Below are 10,195 nucleotides of genomic sequence, written 5' to 3' on the forward strand. Positions count from 1 at the left end.
TTCACTGCATGAAAGTGCGTGAACTGGGGTCCGCACCTTTTACATGGTGTACCTGCGGGTATGTACGCACTTTATCTATGATATTCCTGCGGGTCCGCAGCTTTTGTACGGTGTACCTGCGTACCTCTTATTTTCTTCATTATTTGTGAGCTAATCATCAATCTCTGCTACTGACCTGTTGTACTGTGATCCATCACCTGTATGAGTTGCCATCAAGGACAACACTTTAGCCATAATGCCAACAATCTCCCCCTTTGGACTTGATGGCAAAGCTTACTTGTCATACTAAGAACTTGTCATTTGATTCCTTTGAACTGTCCTGCATCCATGAATTATGTTACATCTGATATCTCTTCTGTAGATTCATCTGAATGTATATAAGTGAGATGTTCTTCTATGAGAGGGTTGCCATCAAGTACAACATATGCATCATAATGCCAACAATCTCCCCCTTTGGACTTGATGGCAACAACACCACATTACTCTCCCCTTTGACATCAAGGGCAAAGGGTTATGCTCCCCCTAAGAACATGCTCCCCCTGACTATAAATCAGATGAGCTCCCCCTTTGTATATGCCATGGTGCACCAATCTGATCATGTTGAAATGTCTGCTCTATTATATAGTGTTGTTCATGCTCAAGCTCCCCCTGACAGTAAGCAAGGTCTGCAAAAAGATGTTCTACAAGAAGAACATGACTCTATACATCATAAATGACCTTCCTATCACCAAAAGACTCAATACATATATCCATCACCCAACCAAGTGAGGATCATCCACCCAACCAAGTGGGGATACATAAGAAATATTACATCTTCATCCCAGGCATAGTGGGGAAACCAACATAGGCCGTTACATGACCTGAAGAGATCTCATCAAATGACTACAATAGATAGAGACACACTATTACATCATGAGTCCTGATATGACCTTTACAGAGATCAGACACCTAAATAAGATCATGATAAACATCAGCAACAACATTGTATGATCTGCTTCATAGTATCTATCAACAGCAATTAGTGCATGAATCATCAAGGTATGTCCGCATCAACAGAATTTCACATTCTATGTGAGAAACACCATAGCCATCATGATCATCATTTGGGAATATCTGCATCAATCAACATATGTATGAAACAACCTATCATCATATAGGTAAGAGCTCATCATCATCATGTCTCCAACAATGCAACTTTGAATAATCACCCATGTATCCAGCTAACAATCCTCATATGTGCCAAGAACAATACGAATCTTGCATCATAATTCTTCTTATCCTTATGAATATCACCATGTAAGCACCAGATATGTAGCATCAGAGAATCAACCATGAATCTGATCCAAGAATCATATGAGATGGACAACTCATAACCACATTATAGCAAGATATATCATTTAGCCACATAATCTTCATCACCAAGGACTATTAACCATAATGCCAACAATGCATTAAAAGCATATGCTCCCCCTAAACTGGTGCCATCTATCAGATCTTATCAGTAAGAAAAGTCAGCCAACAAATGCCTCAAGACAGATTCGCAGTTTCTCATTATATGGCCTGCGTGGATCCGCACTTCACCTTCCGCTCCTCTACGTATCCCCGCACTTGACTTTCTGTGGTTCTGCATATTCCCGCAGAGAGCCTTCTACTACAGCGCGTACCCATGCACTGTTTCTTCAATCACGCCGCGTACTACTACTGTGGCCACGCACCCTCAGATGCTATCGCGCCGCGTATCTACACACCTGCGGCTTCTGTAGCGCCGCGTACTTTCACTGTGCCTCCGCACCTGAACCTCTATTACGCCGCGTATCTACGCACCTGCGGCTTCTGCCACGCCGCGTACCTTTACTGTTCTTCCGCACCTGAACCTCTATTACGCCGCGTACCTCCGCACTGGGACTGTGCCTTCGCTGCGTATCCTCGCACTTTCACTGTGTATCACCTGCGTTCCTCCGCACAGGAACTTCCACTCTGCTGCGTACGCCCGCACTTTCGCAGTGAATGGTCTGGGTACCTCTCATTAGAACCCAATTAAATAGTCCTCCTCTGTGCCACTGACAGTCAGATTCCTAGATCTGATCTTGTGCTCGAGAGATCATACTTCATAGATTCACTTCCAACTTCACTTTCCCTACTGCCTTTCTTCAAACAATCATATACGCGATTGTGCAGTATCCAACTCGCGTATATACGCAACTTTCCTTTATGGAGTTTGCATATGAGATTCAGGACACTGAAGTTTTGTACTTTCAGCTCCCTCTGATTCTGGTATGTCTGTACGTTGTGCTGTGCCGCCTTTTTCTGACTGTACTTCCTTTTTCCTCCATATCTTCAAGCGTGATGATGACATTTTCTCCTTTTGATATGGTGCCCACACTTTGTTCCTGCATTCCTTAGCTATATGTCCAAGCTTGTTACATGCATAACATCTTACATGTTTCATATTCCTCCTGTAACAGTCAGCAGCTTTATGACCATACATATTGCAAGCAAAGCAATATCCATTAAAGTACCTTGAATGTGATGATCTTTCTGCATAATGGTCTTGAACCCTTCTTCTTCTACATCTAGCTGCAACATGTCCAAGATTATGACATACATAACATTCAACATTATTCATAGGAGGAGTAAAGGATTTTCTTTGAGGAATCTCTTTCCTTGGTTGATGATGAGATTGATCTTTCATTTCTTCGTTGATCACTTTAGATTTCTCTTTAGAGTTCCTTGCCTCACCTTGTGAGCTAGATTCACCTTCAACAGATTCATGGAAACCAAGACCAATCTTTATAGCAGGAGACCTTTGACTACTAAGAATATCATCCAAGACTTTAGAACTATCTTGAAATCGTAAAAGCTTATCCTTTTCTTCTAATTTACCTTTCAAGATATTTACCTCAACCTGAAGCTGTTCTTCCTTTTCAAGAGATTGCTTTTTCAAATCTTCTTCAGCTTTCCTTCCTTCTTCCATTTGTTCCCTTAGTTTGAGAATCTCCTTTTCTTGTTCTTCATTCAGATCCTGTTGCATTTGACGAACTCGGAAGGCACATTCCAGCTGAGATTTTAAGCTGATGACTTCGTTGTCTTGTTTTTCAATTGCTTGATGTAGATCTTCATTCTGCTTCTTTGATTCGTCAAGATCTCCTTTTAGTGAGAGAATTGTAGCTTCAAGATTTTCATAGTAGTTGGATCTATCGTTGAGTTTCTTGATGGTTGTGCTTCTTTCGTTGACTTCTTTTCTTAATGATGTCACTTCATGCTGCAATTTTTGACATTGGTCTTCCTTGTCCTTGAGTAGTTTTCTTACCTTGTTTCCTAAACCCTAGGAATATGAACCATAGGGATTGATATTATAAACCTAATGGAATAATAAACCCAAGGGATTAATACTAAACCCCAAGGGATTATGAACACAAGGGAATAATATTAAGCCCAAGGGATTAATATTATAAACCCAAGGTATATAAACCATAAGATAAATATTTAAAACCCTAAAATAAGCATGGTTGACCATGGTTGATCTTCATATTGAGATAATCCTTGTCACAATGCAACGTTGGAGCATGTTTGACCATGGTTGATTTTCATATTGAGATAATCCTTGTCATAATGTGACGTTGGACAATGGTTGACCATTCTTGACCATGATTGATTTTCATATCGAGAAAATCTTTGTCACAATGTGATGTTGGAGCATGGGTGACCATGGTTGACTTTTATACTAACACAATCTTTGTCACAATGTGACGTTGGACCATGGTTGACAATGATTGATTTTATAAACCCAAGGATTAATACGAAAACCTCAAGGGATTATGAACCCAAGGGAATAATATTAAACCCAAGTGGTTAATATTATAAAACCAAGGTATATAAAATCGAAGATAAATATTATAAAACCTAAAAAAAGAATGGTTGACTATTGTCTACCATGGTTGATTTTCATATTGAGATAATCCTTGTCATAATGTGATGTTGGACCATGGTTGATCATGCTTGAAAATGATTGATTTTCATACCGAGGCAATCTTTGTCACAATGAGACGTTGGACCATGGTTGACCATGGTTGATTTTCATATCGAGACAATCTTTTCATGAATGTTTCGTTAGACCATGGTTGACCATGATTCACCATGGATGATCATAAAATTATAATCCCTAGGTATGTCAACCCTAAGATAAATACTATAAACTCTAAAATAAACGTGGTTTACCATGTTTTACCATGGTTTATTTTCATATTGAGACAATATTTGTCATAATGTGACATTTGACCATGGTTGATTTTCATATTGAGACAAACTTTGTCACAATGTGACATTGGACCATGGTTGCGCATGGATTACCATGATTATAAACCCAAGGCATTTATATTAAACACTAGGATTAATATTATAAACTTGATGAATAATATTATACCTTAGGAATATGAACCCTTAGATTGATAAACCCAAGGGATTGATATTATAAACCCACATTAGTAAATGTGGTTAATATACACCGAAGGCATATAATTATGATTGTTATGATTATTATTATTAATTGGTACTACTACTATTATTAATTTATATTATTATTTTTATTGTTAATTAAATTTAATAACATAATCAATTAATAAATATTAATAATAATTAATTAATTCATTGAATAATTAATTGATTAAGGAATTACCATGATTTACCATGGTTTATTTTTCATATTGAATAATCTTTGTCACAATGCAACATTGGACCATGCTCGACCATGGTTGAACCCTTAGATTAATAAATTGAAGGGAAAAATATTAAACCCAAGGGAATAATATAAACCCAAGGTATATAAGCTCTAAGATAAATATTATAAACGCTTAAATAAACATGGTTGACCATGGTTTATTTACATATTGAAACAATCCTTGTCACAATGTGACATTTGACCATTCTTAACCATGATTTATTTTCATATCGAGATAATCTTTATCGCGATGCGACACAAGACCATGGTTGACCATGATTGATTTTCATATATAGATAATCTTTTTCACAATGCAAAGTTGGACCATGGTTGACCAGGATTGACCACGGTTGGCCATGTTTGATATTATAAACCAGAGGGAATAATAAACCCAAGGGATTAATATTATAAACCCAATGGAATCATAAAACTAAGGGATTAATACTAAACCCCAAGGGATTATGAACACAAGGGAATAATATTAAACCCAAGGGATTAATATTATAAACCCAAGGTATATAAACTTTAAGACAAATATTTAAAACCCTAGAATAAACATGGTTGACCATGGTTGATCTTCATATTGAGACAATCCTTGTCACAATGTGATGTTGGACCATGTTTGACCATGGTTTATTTTCATATTGAGACAATCCTTGTCACAATGCGAAATCAAACCATGGTTGACCATGATTGATTTCCATATTGAGATAATCATTTTCATAATGCTAAACCTAAGGGAATAATAAACCGACAGAATAATACTAAAAACCCAAGGGATTATAAACCAAAGGGAATAATATTAAACCCTAGGAATATGAACCCTTATATTAATAAACCCAAGGGATTGATATAATAAACCCAAGGGAATAATAATAAACCCTAGGAATATGAACCCTTATATTAATAAACCCAAGGGATTGACATTGTAAACCCAAGGGAATAGTAAACCAAAGACATTAATACTAAAACCCCAAGGGATTATGAACACAAAGGAATAATATTAAACCCAAGAGATTAATATTATAGACCCAAGGTATATAAACCCTAAGATAAATATTATAAGCCCTAAAATAAACATGGTTGAACATGGTTGATTTATATATTAAGACAATCCTTGTCACAATGCAATGTTGGACCATGTTTGACATTGTTGATTTTCATATCGAGACAATCCTTATCACAATGCGACGTTGGACTATATTTGACCATGGTTGATTTTGATATTGAGACAATCCTTGTCACAATGCGGCGTTGGACTATGTTTTCCCATGCTTTTCAAACCGCAAGAATGGTTTGATAGAGCATATATCACTTCGGACAACAAACCGAAGGAGGATAATTTGGAGATGGAGCCTTACATTTAGAATAGATGGAAGTAGAACTTTTGGATGATGAGGATGACAATCATCAAGTAGCAGCAATAGCATCAACAACAATGCCACACCCATCCACTATTAGGGCTGAAGTTGCACTAGCTTTGTTTCCACCTCCATCTGCAACATTACGTGGAATTCATGTGTTCTCTAGTTCTGGATGTGGTTAGAGTATGTGCGAGGAGATTCCCATTATTCATAGATGACGAGAAAAGGAGATTCCCATTATTCATAGATCACGAGAAAAGAAATCAAAAGTTTCTTGTGGCATGAAGAAATATAAGTAGATGGTACATTTAACTGTCTTTTCTAGTTTCTAGTACTTTTTATAACTATTGACCTTTTAATATTTATTATGGTATATTTTGTAAACAATATATGACAATTTAAGTTTGAAGTTTGAAGTTGACAATCATAACTCATTTGTAGTAAATTATGAATATGATGCTTCGTGGAGTTTCATTTCATGATTGATATTCTTTGTTATAGATTGGTAATGGTTGCAAGAACAACTTTAGTGATGACAAATGTTATATATTGAATTTTGAAACTTTAAGACTTTAAGGTTGATGAGAATCGAGATGTGTGTGGACTTGTGGTTGACGAAGATTATCACTACTAGATGATTGATCTTATATGGTTTAATCCATGTTTTTATGCTTTTCATATCTAATTCATTGTTCTGCATGCTTTTGTTGACATATACGCAAAAAAATAAAATATAAAAATATATTATATAAAAAATGCTCCCAACTCGAAAACTTTTGAAAATTGTCTCTCACTCCCGCTCCCGCTTCCAAGCAGCCTTGGATTGACGACCTACAAATTCAAATGTGAACCATTTATTGAGCTAACAAGTAGATAAAGATCAGTAGATCAAATGAATTTCCCTATACAACACATCAAAAGAATGAATTTGGTGTACTCACCGCACAAGAGATAAATGAATGCAATAGAATGAATACACTATATAGTAGTGAATGCATAATAACCTCAGCAACTATTACCTATTAAAATACATTCTATGAGATTTATGTCACCTAACCACCAACCAATCATAGTGCAACTACATGTTTTTTATTTAAATTATATATCAATAAAAACATTACCAAACCATATCAATGTTGGTTGCATTAAATAACTTCTCATAAAATAACTAATGAGTTCAAGAATTAAAGTGATTGCTATATGTCCTCTTGTAACGAAATAACAATTTTGCTTAAATTGTGATTATTATGTATTTCTATATATCTCCCCTTGTGATTGTTATGTATTTCTATATATCTCCCCTAAGAGGAGCATAAGAGTTTCCCTTGCTGAAGTTATATTTTAGAATTATTAATGTCCTCCATTTCAAATATATGCATAAAAGAAAATAATAGTTTCCATAGCTTGAATTGTATTTGAGAATGATTAAAGTCCTACGTGTTATAGATTCAATAAAACTCTCTAAATATAGATTGCATAAACGTGTGAATCAAGATCATGAACTTTCCCACTTTATTTGTATTTAAATAATTAATTTTATTTAACTTTATAGAATTCATCAATATATTATATAGTTTTTATATCTTTTAATTTACAAAATTAAAAAATAAACAATATTACATTAAAAATAAAACTTAATTTTTTAGTATAATTTTTGAATAATATTAAAAAATAAAAAATTTACAAATAAACAATATTACACTAAAAGGAAAACTTAAAAATTTTAATTAATATCTAAAAAAAATTTAATATAAAATATATTTTTTAATACTTAATATATAAAAATCCTAAAATATTAGATATCGTTTTTTTTTAAAAAGAAATGTGCGCACATATATATATAATTTCAATATCATATTTCAACGATCTCTTTGTATATAATAACCAATTAAATTTTAACCTATCGAAACAATTTGGACAAGTCTTATTCTACATAAATAAATAAAAAATACAAGGTAAAAACATGCTTTTCACTATATATTGATTTATCACCGCCACCATATGCATTGTATTTCAATGCAACTAAATTCATTTTCCACAGAATTTCGTCATGAATCAGTTGAGATCTCATATAAGCCTCGACCAGGACTTTAGGTAGAAAAATAGAAAAAATGTGTGGATGCCCTTCCCGTGGAAGAGACGCTCAATGTCTTTGCCAATTTTCCTAAGATTCTCAACGTATCTGAGATTCCAATCCAACAAAGCGTCATGGCTGTCCACCACGACCAGCGTTGGGGGAAGGGGGAGGACGGAGATATCATTCGACCCAAATACATTGCAGGCGAGATGGTCCCTGTTGGCACCATAGACATAAATGTAATGCCTTCCAATGCCAGTCAGAGTTGTTGATATTGACGATGGGAGCTCTCTGAAGTCTGAGTTCAGAGGGCGTCCTCTCCTCCCCACCGAAAAATGGGTGCAGAAGCACAATATCCACTATTCTCACTCCCTTCATAGCCATATCCTTCTGCGCCGAGACCCTGCAACCCACCTGGTGAACTATGTTCACACCTGCACTGTCACTCATTAGAAAACAACGAGATAGATCTGCATTACCTGGGAGTTGGGCTCGACCGCTGTCCGAGCACAGCCATGTGATGTCACCAAAGCAATCTTTGCATGGAATGGGATATCGATACTGTGGGGAGGACCTACAATCCACATAGATGATTATAACTTCGTGCCTCCTCGCTAAGTGCCTCCAGAATATTCTGTGTAATAGAAAATGGCGAGAGAAGCTAGAGAACCTGCCACCATGGAAGTAGAAGATGACAGGAAAGCGGGACCCCAATTCCTCTTTCTTTCTTTTCTCCTCCGACACCTTCGATTCCCCATCTCGAGCACGAACAGATGAACCCAGACTCCCATCTTGGTATCGATGACGAAGTCCTTGGTGTGAACTCCGTGTGGGCATGCTTGTGGTCTGCAGTCAGCTAATTGAGCTCAAAGCCGAACGTTATAGCATTGAAGTCTGTAGGATGTTGCTGAAGTTGTAGCTCGTCCTCCCCAGCTTGCGCTCGCGTTTGGATTTTAGAAGGTGGGTTAACAAATTCGAAATTCGAATTCGAATTTTAGAGCGCCATTATACAATTCAAAATTTGGAAGATAGTACGCATTAATTATGTGTTGAGTTGACAGCGTGGAGTATACATGGTCATGCCCTTTCATCCATACAAGAGTATGAATAGGAACGATGTATGCATACATCCGCAGGCGGAGTATTGGGTCCCGCGTATGTCACCGGAAACGCGAGGTCGCCCGCCGGAGTTATGTATGGCATCCCACTGACGTGCACCACATACATAGATGGCAAGGGTATTTATGACTCAATATATGGCTGGTTAGCCCTTGCCGTCATCAACAATCAGATCAGGGCCACCGCCTGGACCCCAGTTACGAGCACTTTCAGTACTCCACCAGTGCTCCAGCAGCGTCTCCCGCTTCCAAGGGAACGACGCAGCGCTTTCATGGGCAATAGCCGCGGCGGCGTGGTCCTGGGTGGAGAAAATGTTGCAGGAGCACCATGTCACCTTAAAACCACGAGCTCTGAGAAACTCACTAAGCATTGTGGCCTGGAGGGTCATCTGGAGGGACTCAGTGATCGGGACACCCTTAAAGGGCTGAGCGGGTCCGAACTCAGCTCTGCAGGCCATCAATCCATGCATCTCAACTTCGGCAAATTCAATTTCCATTCTCCCAAAATCCGCCTGCAACAGATCCTTCACCTTGAATTCCCGTCCGGCCACCTTTTCTGGGCCAGAAGCAGCCTTGTCCTATCTCCTAATTAAAATGTCCTAAATATAGGAATAAGACAGCCACGATGATGACAATGATAACTAAGATGATAGCTTCGCAGTTGTTTATAACGCGACTTTTTGAAAGTTTTTTTGGCGGGTTTTCCCAGTCGAAATCCGGTAGGAATTTATTGGAATCGCAAGTTTGATAGCTAGTTTCTGCACAATGAAATCGTCCCAGAGGTTTTCGAGGGTGCTGAATCCAAATATACAGTTAAAAAACCATTTTAACTGCAACAAATCAAGATTTAACCTCAATTTCTTTCACCGGATTCCGTTACCGGAATCTCCAAAAAATCGCATTATAGACAACTCCGGAT

The 10,195-nt window shown here is 37.2% G+C and overlaps 2 pseudogenes; both read right to left on the reverse strand.

The window, feature by feature from the left end:
* Positions 1-8,109: 8,109 nt before the first annotated feature.
* Positions 8,110-9,351, reverse strand: LOC149257353 (putative carboxylesterase 18; annotated as a pseudogene).
* Positions 9,352-9,422: 71 nt separating this feature from the next.
* On the reverse strand, positions 9,423-9,773 carry LOC149257354 (adenosylhomocysteinase pseudogene; annotated as a pseudogene).
* Positions 9,774-10,195: the final 422 nt, after the last annotated feature.

This window comes from Pinus tabuliformis, chromosome 6, assembly GCF_031772625.1.
Source record: "Pinus tabuliformis cultivar Carrire ecotype Pingquan chromosome 6, CPIR1, whole genome shotgun sequence".
Taxonomy (NCBI): Eukaryota; Viridiplantae; Streptophyta; class Pinopsida; order Pinales; family Pinaceae; genus Pinus; species Pinus tabuliformis.